The 18,320-nt window shown below is 41.3% G+C and overlaps 1 pseudogene; it reads left to right on the top strand.

The window, feature by feature from the left end:
* Positions 1 to 16,767: 16,767 nt before the first annotated feature.
* LOC128659860 (oocyte zinc finger protein XlCOF6-like) overlaps positions 16,768 to 18,320 on the top strand; it is a 186,968-nt pseudogene continuing 185,415 nt past the window's right edge.

The following is an 18,320-nucleotide window of genomic DNA, read 5'->3' as shown; positions in this document are numbered from 1 at the left end:
GGCACACACACAAACACTTAGACACAAAAACACTCTGACACACACACACACACAAAACATGCAGGCACACACACAAACACTTAGACACAAAAACACTCAGACACACACACACACACAAAAACACTCAGACACACACACACACACACACAAACTCAGACACACATACAAAATATGTAAACTGCACTGCATTAATTATAAAGCTCATGCCTAGAACTGCTCCCTGGCTCAGCAGAGCATCAAATGAAATATAAACAGAGCACTCTAAAAATAAATCACTAAAGAAAAGGTTTAGGCGCGTAAACTATGAAAATTCTGCTCTCTGACTCTGTTCCAAGTCTGTCAGTGCACAGCCCCGGGCCGTGTGCCTACCACATCTTATGGCCAAACACCTCTGCTCTCTGCCCACCCCCAGACCCCCATCTGCCCTCCCCTCCTACCTCTTCAGTGTGCATTTAGTGTACCGTAACCATACCGGTCTGGTGGGCATCATACGTGGTTCCTTCCCTTTAAAGACAGTGTCAGACAGTCAGGTGGTCAGGTACCAGGCATCCCCCTCATGATTTCCCAGTTCCCGTTTAGAGAGACAGCACAGCAGTGAGTGACTCCACTGTTCCACATGTCACTGAGCAGTGAGCACAGATAGGTAGGCAGGTTTAGGCTAGCAGCGCAACTTCGCAAGCCCCACGGCATGCCCACAACATTCATAGTGAAATTGGGCAGGGGAGGAGCAAAGTACAAACAAGCAAAAGCAGCCGGGAAAACTATTTGTGGAAATTGCAGCGCTGGCTCAAGGGGCAAAAAAATGAAGTGGCTACAACTTCCCCAATCCCACTAATGTTAACAAATTCTGGCCCCTCTAATAAAAAATATATGCATCTCTAAATTGTATTTCATTGAATTTCTATAAACTTTAAAAAAAAAAAAAAAAATCTTTTGGTGGTGTCACCCCCTGGAGTGTGTCACCCGGGTGCGACCCGCACCCCCCGCACCCCCCGCACCCCCCTAGTGACGCCACTGAATTATGCTATGTTTGCAATCTGTTTATTGCAATATAAGATTATTTTTTTATAAAATGTAATTTTGTTTAGGTTTATGGAAAGTACATTATTTTATTTAAAATAAAAATAACTGTAGATATCTTTATTTTACAACTTGCAAGTTGCAATCAGTTGCAGAATAAGAAGCTGATTAAGAAAACAACTTCAGCCTTGTACATTTTGCAGCTTTCTTGTACTTAACCCCTTAAGGACAAGGCCATTTTTCAATTTCTTTCCCTTAAGGACCAGGGCTATTTTTACATTTCTGCAGTGTTTGTGTTTATCTATAATTTTCCTCTTACTCATTTACTGTACCCACACATATTATATACCGTTGTTCTCGCCATTAAATGGAATTTCTAAAGATACCATTATTTTCATCATATCTTATAATTTACTATAAACATTTTTATAAAATATTAGGAAAAAATGAAAAAAAGAACCCATACTTTTTCTAACTTTGACCCCCAAAATCTGTTACACATCTACAACCACCAAAAAACACCCATGCTAAAAAGTTTCTAAATTTTGTCCTGAGTTTAGAAATACCCAATGTTTACATGTTCTTTGCTTTTTTGCAAGTTATAGGGCAATAAGTACAAGTAGCACTTTACTATTTCAAAACCACTTTTTTTCAAAATTAGCGCTAGTTACATTGGAACACTGATATCTTTCAGGAATCCCTGAATATCCCTTGACATGAATATATATATTTTTTTAAAAGACATCCCAAAGTATTGATCTAGGCAAATTTTGGTATATTTCATGCCACCATTTCACTGCCAAATGAGATCAAATAAAAAAAATTGTTCACTTTTTCACAAATTTTTTCACAAATTTTAGGTTTCTCACTGAAATGATTTGCAAACAGCTTTTGCAATTATGGCATAAATGGTTGTAAAAGCTTCTCTGGGATCCCCTTTGTGCACAAATAGCAGACATATATGGCTTTGGCGTTGCTTCTTGGTAATTAGAAGGCCGCTAAATGCAGCTGCGCACCACACGTGTATTATGCCCAGCAGTGAAGGGGTTAATTATGGCGCTTGTAGGAGGCTTGAAGGGTTAATTTTAGCTTTAGTGTAGTGTAGTAGATAACCCAAAGTATTGATCTAGGCCCATTTTGGTATATTCCATGCCACCATTTCCCCGCCAAATGCGATCAAATAAAAACAAAACGTTCACTTTTTCACAAACTTTAGGTTTCTCACTGAAATTATTTACAAACAGCTTGTGCAATTATGGCACAAATGGTTGTAAATTCTTATCTGGGATCTCCTTTGTTCAGAAATAGCAGACTTATATGGCTTTGGCGTTGCTTTTTGGTAATTGTAAGGCCGCTAAATACCGCTGCACATCACACGTGAATTATGTCTAGCAGTAAAGGGGTTAATTAGGTAGCTTGTAGGGAGCTTGCAGGGTTAATTTTAGCTTTAATGTAGGGATCAGCCTCCCACCTGACACATCACGCCCCCTGATCCCTCCCAAACAGCTCTCTTCCCTCCCCACCCCATAATTGTCCCCGCCATCTTAAGTACTGGCAGAAAGTCTGCTAGTAGTAAAATAAAAGGTATTTAAAAAAATTTAAAAAAATAGCATATTTACATATGCTAATGTGGAAAATCCCCCCTTAGCCGCCAACCTCCCTGATCCTCCCCAAACAGTTTAATTGTAGATACTTGTAGGTATTTTATTTAATTAATTTATTGATAGCGTAGTGTTAGGTTTAATTGCAGATAATTGTAGGTATTTTATTTAATTAATTTATTGATAGTCTAGTGTTAGGTTTCATTGTAGATAATTGTAGGTATTTTATTTAATTAATTTATTGATAGTGTAGTGTTAGGTTTAATTGTAACTTAGGTTAGGATTTATTTTACAGGTAATTGTGTAATTATTTTAAATAGGTAGCTATTAAATAGTTCTTAACTATTTAATAGCTATTGTACATGGTTAAAATAAATACAAAGTTGCCTGTAAAATAAATATAAGTCCTAAAATAGCTACCATATAATTATAATTTATATTGTAGCTATATTAGGGTTTATTTTACAGATAAGTATTTAGCTTTAAATAGGATTCATTTATTTAATAAGAGTTAATTTATTTTGTTAGATTTAAATTATATTTAATTTAGGGGGGTGTTAGTGTTAGGGTTAGACTTAGCTTTAGGGGTTAATAAATTTATTAGAGTAGTGGTGAGGTCCGGTCGGCAGATTAGGGGTTAATACTATTTATTATAGGGTTATTGAGGCGGGAGTGAGGCGGATTATGGGTTAATAACTTTATTATAGTAGCGGTGAGGTCCGGTCGGCATATTAGGGGTTAATAATTGTAGGTAGGTGGAGGCGACGTTGGGGGTGGCAGATTAGGGGTTAATAAATATAATATAGGGGTCGGCGATGTTAGGGGCAGCAGATTAGGGGTACATAGAGATAACGTAGGTGGCGGCGGTGTACGGAGCGGCAGATTAGGGGTTAAAAAAATATGCCAGGGTCAGCGATAATAAGTGTAAGGTTAGGGGTGTTTAGACTCGGGGTACATGTTAGGGTGTTAGGTGCAGACTTAGGAAGTGTTTCCCCATAGGAAACAATGGGGCTGCGTTAGGAGCTGAACGCTGCTTTTTTGCAGGTGTTAGACTTTTTTTCAGCTCAAACGGCCCCATTGTTTCCTATGGGGGAATCGTGCACGAGCACGTTTTTGAAGCTGGCCGCGTCCGTAAGCACCGCTGGTATTGAGAGTTGCAGTGGCGGTAAATTATGCTATACGCTCCCTTTTTGGAGCCTAACGCAGCCGTTCTGTGAACTCTAAATACCAGCGGTATTTAAAAGGTTCGGTGGGAAAAAATCCAGCGTTAGCTACGCGGGTCGTTACCGACAAAACTCTAAATCTAGCCGTGTGACTGTCATTTATAAGGTAACTACTGTGACTGTCATTTATAAAGTAACCACTGTGACTGATAAGGTAACCACTGTGACTGTCATTTATAAGGTAACTACTGAGACTGTCATTTATAAGGTAACTACTGTGACTGTCATTTATAAGGTAATCACTGTGACTGTCATTTATAAGGTAACCACTGTGACTGTCATTTATACAGGGAGTGCAGAATTATTAGGCAAATGAGTATTTTGACCACATCATCCTCTTTATGCATGTTGTCTAGGCTCGAAAGCCTACTACCAATTAAGCATATTAGGTGATGTGCATCTCTGTAATGAGAAGGGGTGTGGTCTAATGACATCAACACCCTATATCAGGTGTGCATAATTATTAGGCAACTTCCTTTCCTTTGGCAAAATGGGTCAAAAGAAGATTTGACAGGCTCAGAAAAGTCAGATATCTTGCAGAGGGATGCAGCACTCTTAAAATTGCAAAGCTTCTGAAGCGTGATCATCGAACAATCAAGCGTTTCATTCAAAATAGTCAACAGGGTCGCAAGAAGCGTGTGGAAAAACCAAGGTGCAAAATAACTGCCCATAAACTGAGAAAAGTCAAGCGTGCAGCTGCCAAGATGCCACTTGCCACCAGTTTGGCCATATTTCAGAGCTGCAACATCACTGGAGTGCCCAAAAGCACAAGGTGTGCAATACTCAGAGACATGGCCAAGGTAAGAAAGGCTGAAAGACGACCACCACTGAACAAGACACACAAGCTGAAACGTCAAGACTGGGCCAAGAAATATCTCAAGACTGATTTTTCTAAGGTTTTATGGACTGATGAAATGAGAGTGAGTCTTGATGGGCCAGATGGATGGGCCCGTGGCTGGATTGGTAAAATGCAGAGAGCTCCAGTCCGACTCAGACGCCAGCAAGGTGGAGGTGGAGTACTGGTTTGGGCTGGTATCATCAAAGATGAGCTTGTGGGGCCTTTTCGGGTTGAGGATGGAGTCAAGCTCAACTCCCAGTCCTACTGCCAGTTTCTGGAAGACACCTTCTTCAAGCAGTGGTACAGGAAGAAGTCTGCATCACACGCGTCCAAGTACTCCACAGCGTGGCTGGCAAGAAAGGGTATAAAAGAAGAAAATCTAATGACATGGCCTCCTTGTTCACCTGATCTGAACCCCATTGAGAACCTGTGGTCCATCATCAAATGTGAGATATACAAGGAGGGAAAACAGTACACCTCTCTGAACAGTGTCTGGGAGGCTGTGGTTGCTGCTGCACGCAATGTTGATGGTGAACAGATCAAAACACTGACAGAATCCATGGATGGCAGGCTTTTGAGTGTCCTTGCAAAGAAAGGTGGCTATATTGGTCACTGATTTGTTTTGTTTTGTTTTTGAATGTCAGAAATGTATATTTGTGAATGTTGAGATGTTATATTGGTTTCACTGGTAAAAATAAATAATTGAAATGGGTATATATTTGTTTTTTGTTAAGTTGCCTAATAATTATGCACAGTAATAGTCACCTGCACACACAGATATCCCCCTAAAATAGCTAAAACTAAAAACAAACTAAAAACTACTTCCAAAAATATTCAGCTTTGATATTAATTAGTTTTTTGGGTTCATTGAGAACATGGTTGTTGTTTAATAATAAAATTAATCCTCAAAAATACAACTTGCCTAATAATTCTGCACTCCCTGTAAGGTAATCACTGTGACTGTCATTTATAAGGTAACTACTGTGACGGTCATTTATAAGGTAACCACAGTGATTATTTTTTATAAGGTAATCACTGTGACTGTCATTTATAAGGTAACTACTGTGACTGTCAGTTATAAGGTAACCACTGTAACTGTCATTTATAAGGTAATCACTGTGACTGTCATTTATAAGGTAACTACTGTAACTGTCATTTATAAGGTAACTACTGTGACTGTCATTTATAAGGTAACCACTGTAACTGTCATTTATAAGGTAATCACTGTGACTGTCATTTATAAGGTAACCACTGTAACTGTCATTTATAAGGTAACTACTGTAACTGTCATTTATAAGGTAACTACTGTGACTGTCATTTATAAGGTAACCACTGTAACTGTCATTTATAAAATAACCACTGTGATTGTCATTTATAAAGTAATCACTCTCACTGTCATTTATAAAGTAACCACTGTGACTGTCAGTTATAAGATAACCACTGTGATTGTCATTTATAAAGTAATCACTGCGATTGTCATTTATAACGTAACCACTGTTACTGTTATGTATAAGGTAACCACTGTGATTGTCATTTATAAGGTAACCACTGTGACTGTCATTTATAAAGTAACCACTGTGACTGTCATTTATAAGGTAACCTGTGACTGTCATCTATAAGGTAACCACTGTGACTGTCATTTATAAGGTAACCACTGTGACTGTCATCTATAAGGTAACCACTGTGACTGTCATTTATAAGATAACCAGTGTGATTGTCATTTATAAGGTAACCACTGTGACTGTCATTTATAAAGTAACCACTGTGACTGTCATTTATAAGTAACCATTGTGAGTGTCATTTATAAGGTAATCACTGAGACTGTCATTTATAAGATAACCACTGTGATTGTCATTTATAAAGTAATCACTGTGACTGTCATTTATAAAGTAATCACTGTGATTGTCATTTATAAGGTAATCACTGTGACTGTCATTTATAAAGTAACCACTGTGACTGTCATTTATAAGGTAACCACTGTGACTGTCATTTATAAAATAACCACTGTGATTGTCATTTATAAAGTAATCACTGTGATTGTCATTTATAAGGTAATCACTGTGACTGTCATTTATAAGGTAACCACTGTGACTGTCAGTTATAAGATAACCACTGTGGTTGTCATTTATAAAGTAATCACTGTGATTGTCATTTATAAGGTAACCACTGTGACTGTTATTTATAAGGTAACCACTGTGATTGTCATTTATAAGGTAACCACTGTGACTGTTATTTATAAAGTAACCACTGTGACTGTCATTTATAAGGTACCACTGTGATTGTCATTTATAAGGTAATCACTGTGACTGTCATTTATAAGGTAACCACTGTGACTGTTATTTATAAGGTAACCACTGTGATTGTCATTTATAAGGTAACCACTGTGACTGTCATTTATAAGGTAATCACTGTGATTGTCATTTATAAGGTAATCACTGTGACTGTCATTTATAAGGTAACCACTGTGATTGTCATTTATAAGGTAATCACTGTGACTTTCACTTATAAGGTAACCACTGTGACTGTCATTTATAAGGTAATCACTGTGATTGTCATTTATAAGGTAACCACTGTGACTGTCATTTATAAGGTAATCACTGTGACTGTCATTTATAAGGTAACCACTGTGACTGTTATTTATAAGGTAATCACTGTGACTGTCATTTATAAGGTAACTACTGTGACTGTCATTTATAAGGTAACCACTGTGACTGTCATTTATAAGATAACCAGTGTGATTGTCATTTATAAGGTAACCACTGTGACTGTCATTTATAAAGTAACCACTGTGACTGTCATTTATAAGTAACCATTGTGAGTGTCATTTATTAGGTAATCACTGTGACTGTCATTTATAAGATAACCACTGTGATTGTCATTTATAAAGTAATCACTGTGACTGTCATTTATAAAGTAATCACTGTGATTGTCATTTATAAGGTAACCACTGTGACTGTCATTTATAAGGTAATCACTGTGACTGTCATGTATAAAGTAACCACTGTGACTGTCATTTATAAGGTAACCACTGTGACTGTCATTTATAAAATAACCACTGTGATTGTCATTTATAAAGTAATCACTCTCACTGTCATTTATAAAGTAACCACTGTGACTGTCAGTTATAAGATAACCACTGTGATTGTCATTTATAAAGTAATCACTGCGATTGTCATTTATAACGTAACCACTGTTACTGTTATGTATAAGGTAACCACTGTGATTGTCATTTATAAGGTAACCACTGTGACTGTCATTTATAAAGTAACCACTGTGACTGTCATTTATAAGGTAACCTGTGACTGTCATCTATAAGGTAACCACTGTGACTGTCATTTATAAGGTAACCACTGTGACTGTCATCTATAAGGTAACCACTGTGACTGTCATTTATAAGATAACCAGTGTGATTGTCATTTATAAGGTAACCACTGTGACTGTCATTTATAAAGTAACCACTGTGACTGTCATTTATAAGTAACCATTGTGAGTGTCATTTATAAGGTAATCACTGAGACTGTCATTTATAAGATAACCACTGTGATTGTCATTTATAAAGCAATCACTGTGACTGTCATTTATAAAGTAATCACTGTGATTGTCATTTATAAGGTAATCACTGTGACTGTCATTTATAAAGTAACCACTGTGACTGTCATTTATAAGGTAACCACTGTGACTGTCATTTATAAAATAACCACTGTGATTGTCATTTATAAAGTAATCACTCTCACTGTCATTTATAAAGTAATCACTGTGATTGTCATTTATAAGGTAATCACTGTGACTGTCATTTATAAGGTAACCACTGTGACTGTCAGTTATAAGATAACCACTGTGGTTGTCATTTATAAAGTAATCACTGTGATTGTCATTTATAAGGTAACCACTGTGACTGTTATTTATAAGGTAACCACTGTGATTGTCATTTATAAGGTAACCACTGTGACTGTTATTTATAAAGTAACCACTGTGACTGTCATTTATAAGGTACCACTGTGATTGTCATTTATAAGGTAATCACTGTGACTGTCATTTATAAGGTAACCACTGTGACTGTTATTTATAAGGTAACCACTGTGATTGTCATTTATAAGGTAACCATTGTGACTGTCATTTATAAGGTAATCACTGTGATTGTCATTTATAAGGTAATCACTGTGACTGTCATTTATAAGGTAACCACTGTGATTGTCATTTATAAGGTAATCACTGTGACTTTCACTTATAAGGTAACCACTGTGACTGTCATTTATAAGGTAATCACTGTGATTGTCATTTATAAGGTAACCACTGTGACTGTCATTTATAAGGTAATCACTGTGACTGTTATTTATAAGGTAATCACTGTGACTGTCATTTATAAGGTAATCACTGTGACTGTCACTTATAAGGTAACCACTGTGATTGTCATTTAGGTAACCACTGTGACTGTCATTTATAAGGTAACCAATGTGATTGTCATTTATAAAGTAATCACTGTGACTGTCATTTATAAGGTAAGCACTGTGATTGTCATTTATAAGGTAACCATTGTGACTGTCATTTATAAGGTAATCACTGTGACTGTCATTTATAAGGTAACCACTGTGACTGTTATTTATAAGGTAACCACTTTGATTGTCATTTAGGTAACCATTGTTAGTGTCATTTATAAGGTAACCACTGTGATTGTCATTTATAAGGTAACCACTGTGGCTGTCATGTATAAGGTAACCACTGTGACTGTTATTTATAAGGTAACCACTGTGACTGTCATTTATAAAGTAATCACTGTGACTGTCATTTAAAAGGTAACCACTGTGACTGTCATTTATAAGGTAACTACTGTGTCATTTATAAAGTAATCACTGTGACTGTCATTTATAAGGTAACCACTGTGACTGTCATTTATAAGGTACTCACTGTGACTTTCATTTGTAAGGTAACCACTGTGACTGTCATTTATAAGATAACTACTGTGACTGTCATTTATAAGGTAACCACTGTGATTTTCATTTATAAGGTAACCACTGTGACTGTCATTTATAAGGTAACTACTGTGATTGTCATTTATAAGGTAACCACTGTGACTGTTATTTATAAGGTAACCACTGTGATTGTCATTTATAAGGTAATCACTGTGACTGTCATTTATAAGGTAATCACTGTGACTGTCATTTATAAGTTAACCACTGTGACTGTCATTTATAAAGTAACCAATGTGACTGTCATTTATAAGGTAACCACTGTGACTGTCATTTATAAAGTAACCACTGTGACTGTCATTTATAAGTACTTCAGGAAAGTTTTCTTCTGTGAAAAGCACACTGGTCTAAAAGAGGCTGCTTCCGGGTGGTAAATCGCCATAGAACAAGCCACTGAGCTGTTGTTCGTTCCTGGTAGAGCGCTTCTCTCTTTGTATGCAAATTATTATGACCCTGGGGAAGTCTCCCTATGGGTGATGGGGGAAACCAGACGTGGACTCCTTGCCCAGTGTGCTTAGAGGAATGTGGCTGCACCTCACTGACGAGGCCCATAGAAGGCCGAAACGATCGTCTGGGGTTGTCATGTTCCTTGTTCAGAGGAGAATTGCCTGGTATTTCGGGGCTGGACTGACCTTACTTGGCGGGATCAGACTGATATACTTCAGGAAAGTTTTCTTCTGTGGAAAGCACACTGGTCTAAAAGAGGCTGCTTCCGGGTGGTAAATCGCCATAGAACAAGCCACTGAGCTGTTGTTCGTTCCTGGTAGAGCGCTTCTCTCTTTGTATGCAAATTATTATGACCCTGGGGAAGTCTCCCTATGGGTGATGGGGGAAACCAGACGTGGACTCCTTGCCCAGTGTGCTTAGAGGAATGTGGCTGCACCTCACTGACGAGGCCCATAGAAGGCCGAAACGATCGTCTGGGGTTGTCATGTTCCTTGTTCAGAGGAGAATTGCCTGGTATTTCGGGGCTGGACTGACCTTACTTGGCGGGATCAGACTGATATACTTCAGGAAAGTTTTCTTCTGTGAAAAGCACACTGGTCTAAAAGAGGCTGCTTCCGGGTGGTAAATCGCCATAGAACAAGCCACTGAGCTGTTGTTCGTTCCTGGTAGAGCGCTTCTCTCTTTGTATGCAAATTATTATGACCCTGGGGAAGTCTCCCTATGGGTGATGGGGGAAACCAGACGTGGACTCCTTGCCCAGTGTGCTTAGAGGAATGTGGCTGCACCTCACTGACGAGGCCCATAGAAGGCCGAAACGATCGTCTGGGGTTGTCATGTTCCTTGTTCAGAGGAGAATTGCCTGGTATTTCGGGGCTGGACTGACCTTACTTGGCGGGATCAGACTGATATACTTCAGGAAAGTTTTCTTCTGTGAAAAGCACACTGGTCTAAAAGAGGCTGCTTCCGGGTGGTAAATCGCCATAGAACAAGCCACTGAGCTGTTGTTCGTTCCTGGTAGAGCGCTTCTCTCTTTGTATGCAAATTATTATGACCCTGGGGAAGTCTCCCTATGGGTGATGGGGGAAACCAGACGTGGACTCCTTGCCCAGTGTGCTTAGAGGAATGTGGCTGCACCTCACTGACGAGGCCCATAGAAGGCCGAAACGATCGTCTGGGGTTGTCATGTTCCTTGTTCAGAGGAGAATTGCCTGGTATTTCGGGGCTGGACTGACCTTACTTGGCGGGATCAGACTGATATACTTCAGGAAAGTTTTCTTCTGTGAAAAGCACACTGGTCTAAAAGAGGCTGCTTCCGGGTGGTAAATCGCCATAGAACAAGCCACTGAGCTGTAGTTCGTTCCTGGTAGAGCGCTTCTCTCTTTGTATGCAAATTATAAGTAACCACTGTGACTGTCATTTATAAAGTAACCACTATGAATGAACATAAAGTACAAAAAAAGCTGCAAAATGTACAAAGCTGAAGTTGGATTCTGTGACGTGAGTCACCAAGATCTGAGGGCCTGTTAGGAAACATTCTTTGGGCTGGAGGTACATGGGCTTAGGGATACCCAGAGACTACATGCAAATGTGCAATTTTATATGCTGGTCACCCTATGTACTTTCATAACTTTGTCTTATGTCCATGTCATCCTGTATCCATAAATACAGGATGGGTACAGGGTGTGAGTGCCCCTTGTGGGAGCAATTGTGACTCTATAAACCAAGTGGGCATAAAGGACTTAATAGCTAATAAGAGCTGTCCTTATATTCTGTAATAAGATGTATTTTATTTACGTTTCAGATCTGATTGTGTCTCAGGAGTCTGTCTGGGTATACTGATTGTGTTCCTGTGTGATTATGTTAACTAGACTGCCCAAAATCAGATTGTCTGAGTAAACTTTCTTCCCCAGTTAATTAACTTGATATGTTAATCTGTTTTACCTGTGAATAGACAATTGTTAGAGGTTTGATGTATTGTTCATATGTTTGCTTTACTGTTTAAACAATTCACTATGTAATCTGAAGCTCTGTAAATCTGGAATGCCAGGGTGTATAAATCTGTGTGCTGCCTTCAAATAAAGTATTTATTGTTTGTGTTCAGAAAACTGAGTGTTGTCTCAGTTCTGCTCCCCTATATAACTTTAGACTGCGGTCAAAGGGAGATTCAAGGAGCTATTGCTCTGGATAAAGGGATGTCCAGGACAAGGGAAGTGTTCTGACCGAGCTACTCATTTGGGGTACCAGGCGGTCCCTCACAGATTCTTATTCATTGAGCTTCTTATTCTGCAACTGATTGCAATTTGCAAAATAAAGCTTTATAAACAAAAAGACAGTGGAAGGACCAGCATGGGACTGAAACAAGCTAAGGTTTAATGCTGGAAGGAGTGAGATAGGAGAAGAGGGCAGTATGGGGTTAGTTGCAACAATGTTGCTAATGTAGGGAGGAGCTCCCCCTCTTACCTTAAAAGTGTGCAACACAGCTTCCTGGCCCTCTTCTTCCTGGATCCTGAGCAGAGAAGTTTTTTCCAGTATTTGCTGTGATTCAAAACTTCCTCATGCAGCGTCCTAGAAGAACCAGACTTCCTCCTCAAAGATTCCATTCACTGACTTTTGCAAGACCTGGAAAGGAAAAGCAGAAAAGTGATATGGATAATGTGGAGGACTTAGATGATTTTGTTCCTGAAACACAATTTACTAGCTTAGTTGATGCAGCACCTAGTAATTTACATAGATCAGTTACTACAGTTGCTGAGGTCCATGAAATTAGCTGCACTGGATCGGCCTATGCTACTGAGGCACTGGTCAGGGCCCCTTGCATGGAGGCCTTAGGTGCAGAAGGTAGTGGGGCAGGGGTAGAACAAGGAAGACAGGTGGTGGCACAAAGGGTGGAATCGCCTGAGCTGTTTACTGACAGGCCTGGCATGATAACCCCATTAGTTAGAAAAAGGACTAATGTTCCGGGCAGAGGGTCTGCTAGAGTTCATTCCCCTTCCCCCTATATAGTTAACAATCCGACCGCCACTACCGCGCCCCCTTCACCCTGTATAGTGAATAATCTGACCGCCATAAACCCCCATAATCCGACCGCCACTACCGCTCCAGTTATTAACCCCCAGCAAGGCCTTGTAGTAGGCCCCAATATGGCGGCGGTAGGTGTGGGCTCAAGCATGGCGGCGGTTCAACAAGGCCTAATAATAGGCCCCAATATGGCCGCGGTGGGTCCTCTAATATTGAGGCGGTTCTAGTGGGGCCTTCTCAGGCGTTGGCGGCTAACTTACCTGAATCTTCAGTATCCTCCCTCTTTGCGGTGCTTCCCCCGTCGGCTGCGTTGGCGATGGCGTCCTTTCTCATGTCCCTTGCGTCGGCTATGGCTCCTCCCGTTGTTCCCCTCCATGCGGTCTCCTCCCTCCACGCGGAGTCATCATCGGCGAATCTGGAAGTGGGTGTGAGAAGCCCCGCCTCTTCCGGTGACGTCATTTCCGCCCACAATCGCTGTAAGGTAACCACTGTGACTGTCATTTATAAGATAACTACTGTGACTGTCATTTATAAGGTAACCACTGTGATTTTCATTTATAAGGTAACCACTGTGACTGTCATTTATAAGGTAACTACTGTGATTGTCATTTATAAGGTAACCACTGTGACTGTTATTTATAAGGTAACCACTGTGATTGTCATTTATAAGGTAATCACTGTGACTGTCATTTATAAGGTAATCACTGTGACTGTCATTTATAAGTTAACCACTGTGACTGTCATTTATAAAGTAACCAATGTGACTGTCATTTATAAGGTAACCACTGTGACTGTCATTTATAAAGTAACCACTGTGACTGTCATTTATAAGTAACCACTGTGACTGTCATTTATAAAGTAACCACTATGAATGAACATAAAGTACAAAAAAAGCTGCAAAATGTACAAAGCTGAAGTTGGATTCTGTGACGTGAGTCACCAAGATCTGAGGGCCTGTTAGGAAACATTCTTTGGGCTGGAGGTACATGGGCTTAGGGATACCCAGAGACTACATGCAAATGTGCAATTTTATATGCTGGTCACCCTATGTACTTTCATAACTTTGTCTTATGTCCATGTCATCCTGTATCCATAAATACAGGATGGGTACAGGGTGTGAGTGCCCCTTGTGGGAGCAATTGTGACTCTATAAACCAAGTGGGCATAAAGGACTTAATAGCTAATAAGAGCTGTCCTTATATTCTGTAATAAGATGTATTTTATTTACGTTTCAGATCTGATTGTGTCTCAGGAGTCTGTCTGGGTATACTGATTGTGTTCCTGTGTGATTATGTTAACTAGACTGCCCAAAATCAGATTGTCTGAGTAAACTTTCTTCCCCAGTTAATTAACTTGATATGTTAATCTGTTTTACCTGTGAATAGACAATTGTTAGAGGTTTGATGTATTGTTCATATGTTTGCTTTACTGTTTAAACAATTCACTATGTAATCTGAAGCTCTGTAAATCTGGAATGCCAGGGTGTATAAATCTGTGTGCTGCCTTCAAATAAAGTATTTATTGTTTGTGTTCAGAAAACTGAGTGTTGTCTCAGTTCTGCTCCCCTATATAACTTTAGACTGCGGTCAAAGGGAGATTCAAGGAGCTATTGCTCTGGATAAAGGGATGTCCAGGACAAGGGAAGTGTTCTGACCGAGCTACTCATTTGGGGTACCAGGCGGTCCCTCACAGATTCTTATTCATTGAGCTTCTTATTCTGCAACTGATTGCAATTTGCAAAATAAAGCTTTATAAACAAAAAGACAGTGGAAGGACCAGCATGGGACTGAAACAAGCTAAGGTTTAATGCTGGAAGGAGTGAGATAGGAGAAGAGGGCAGTATGGGGTTAGTTGCAACAATGTTGCTAATGTAGGGAGGAGCTCCCCCTCTTACCTTAAAAGTGTGCAACACAGCTTCCTGGCCCTCTTCTTCCTGGATCCTGAGCAGAGAAGTTTTTTCCAGTATTTGCTGTGATTCAAAACTTCCTCATGCAGCGTCCTAGAAGAACCAGACTTCCTCCTCAAAGATTCCATTCACTGACTTTTGCAAGACCTGGAAAGGAAAAGCAGAAAAGTGATATGGATAATGTGGAGGACTTAGATGATTTTGTTCCTGAAACACAATTTACTAGCTTAGTTGATGCAGCACCTAGTAATTTACATAGATCAGTTACTACAGTTGCTGAGGTCCATGAAATTAGCTGCACTGGATCGGCCTATGCTACTGAGGCACTGGTCAGGGCCCCTTGCATGGAGGCCTTAGGTGCAGAAGGTAGTGGGGCAGGGGTAGAACAAGGAAGACAGGTGGTGGCACAAAGGGTGGAATCGCCTGAGCTGTTTACTGACAGGCCTGGCATGATAACCCCATTAGTTAGAAAAAGGACTAATGTTCCGGGCAGAGGGTCTGCTAGAGTTCATTCCCCTTCCCCCTATATAGTTAACAATCCGACCGCCACTACCGCGCCCCCTTCACCCTGTATAGTGAATAATCTGACCGCCATAAACCCCCATAATCCGACCGCCACTACCGCTCCAGTTATTAACCCCCAGCAAGGCCTTGTAGTAGGCCCCAATATGGCGGCGGTAGGTGTGGGCTCAGGCATGGCGGCGGTTCAACAAGGCCTAATAATAGGCCCCAATATGGCCGCGGTGGGTCCTCTAATATTGAGGCGGTTCTAGTGGGGCCTTCTCAGGCGTTGGCGGCTAACTTACCTGAATCTTCAGTATCCTCCCTCTTTGCGGTGCTTCCCCCGTCGGCTGCGTTGGCGATGGCGTCCTTTCTCATGTCCCTTGCGTCGGCTATGGCTCCTCCCGTTGTTCCCCTCCATGCGGTCTCCTCCCTCCACGCGGAGTCATCATCGGCGAATCTGGAAGTGGGCGTGAGAAGCCCCGCCTCTTCCGGTGACGTCATTTCCGCCCACAATCGCTGCGCAGTTGACGGAGATGGAGGCAATCGACCGGGTCCTCTTGTACACACCGCAGGTGAGTACCATGAGAGGACACCGGTAGGGGAACGATTGCCAGTCTCCTCGGGGGGCAATAGACAGCCAAAAGATGTGCAGAAGCAGGGTAACTTGGGTGTCACGTCACGTAGGGGCGGGGCTATAAGTGGAGTCACAGGGCATATGAGAGGTGCTGGAAGGAACATAGCAAGGGATATTAGAGGGGGCAGCAGCTCTAATGTTAGGAAGCGAGCGTTTGTCAGAGGTGGCCGTGGCACGCATACCCAGCTGAATAGGGGTAGAAATCAATATCCTCTTAATAGGGGCAATGTTCAGAGCAGTGATGCAGCGCTCGAAGGGTTAAATGAACGCAGTTCTACTGCGGGAGCCATAATTAACCCAGATACTTCAGTAGGTGTGAGCGATTTTCGCAGTTCTACTGCGGGAGCCATAATTAACCCAGATACTTCAGTAGGTGTGAGTGATTTGCATGACAATGTTAGGGCATTCCAGGCAGGAGTGACTGTGCAGGTTGCAAATGAAAGAGCTTCAGTTCCTTTTAACACCTTCATTGCCAGTGTGAATGATCAGGATAATATGAATGCATTGAATTGTATGCATGGGACTAATGTTAGGGCTGGTATGAGTGTCCAGAATTCTCCCTTACCTCTTAGGGATCCTATTTCATTTCCCACTGGGAGTACAGTTAGGCCCCATACTAGCTTGCAAGGTGTGGCAGGAGGTAGTACAATGGGGTGTGAGGTTATGGGAATAGAAACTGCTAATCCTTCCAATGCTGGTCTTCGTTGTGCTTGCCAAATTTTGTCTATCTTGCAGGGTACGGCTCAAGCAGATCCTGTTTTGGCTTCAGCATCTGGTGCAGCCAACATTACTTCCCAGGCAGCTAACTCAGCGGGAGCACAGCACGATCTCGCGCCACCTGAACCTGTTCAGCAGCCAGTAGTTCCTGACACAAGGAGAGACGCCCCCCCCCCGGTTGCTACAGCTCAAGCAGCGGCATCCTCTACAGTGGGTAAGACTGGGGCTTTTATACACGACCGACCTGACATAGATGACTTATCACTAACTGAGTCAGGATCTGACAGTGACACTTCATTGGGGCTACACACTAAGGGCCAAAAATGTATGTTCTCAATGGTGAAAAAGATGTGGCAGGAATTTCAAGGGGGTAATTTTAAAAGAGCAGATCAGCAGCAGCAGCAACTAGCTTTAACAGAGCATCCCCATGACACATCAGCACAGTTAATTGAGCGCCCTTTACCTAGCCTTAGCTCAGAGCGGAAGGTCGCTTTACACAGTGACTCTTTGCCCTCTTATACTCCTTCCTTGCATAGACATTTAAAACCTAAGACGGTTAGAAAAACTCAGCAAGGAAGATACGTCAATGTCTTTGAGCTTTCGGCAGAAGCTTATAGACAAAAAGAGAAGAGTATGGATGGCACTGGTCCTAAACGGTTCAAGCACCCAGAAACTTTTGACGAATGGCTCATTTGTTTCAGAGTGTACTCTTCATGCTATTTAGAAAAGTATCCCAGCCAGTGTCATGTTATTTTGAAATACACTGATAACATACACTGGATACAAAGGTGGTATGGAGATACTGCGTGGAGGGATTACGACTCTGAGTTTAGGCAAAAGATAGCAGGGAATCCAGTGCTCACTTTTGACACCACTGATACCCACCTCTGGCAACACCTAGGCTCTCATCCTCCCTCCTCCTCATCCACGGGGGTCGTGAACCAGTCCTTTCATTCACCAAAAGGTAAGCGAAAAGGTGGTGCCTGTTGAGCGTACCAAGATGGGAAATGTGATAAAGGTAGCTCCTGCACCTTTCGTCACTCATGTAAGTTCTGCGGGGGTTCTCACCCCGGCACGGAATGTTCCAAAAGAAAAGATTTCCAAGCAACTAGAGGCCCCAACAGATTTGCGACTGTTACAAAGGGCCCCAACACCGGTGAGGGTTCACGCCCTTGATCCCTGGCTACGAATTTACCCAGACCGTCACGCCACCATATTGTTGCGTGATGGCTTTTTGTACGGGTTTCATATCCCGCTAATGCGAAGCCCGCAGGGAGCTCCTTGTGCTAGAAACTTGAAATCAGCTTATCAGTTTCCACACGTTGTTAGGTCAAAATTAAACAAAGAAATTCAGTTGGGAAGGATTGTAGGCCTTTTTCCTGCCATCCCCCTCCAAGGTTTGGTGATTTCTCCTTTAGGGGTAGTGCCAAAGAAGGAGGCGGGTA

The sequence above is a fragment of the Bombina bombina genome, chromosome 5 (genome assembly GCF_027579735.1).
Source record: "Bombina bombina isolate aBomBom1 chromosome 5, aBomBom1.pri, whole genome shotgun sequence".
NCBI lineage: Eukaryota > Metazoa > Chordata > Amphibia > Anura > Bombinatoridae > Bombina > Bombina bombina.
This window is presented reverse-complemented; position numbering and strand designations above follow the sequence as displayed.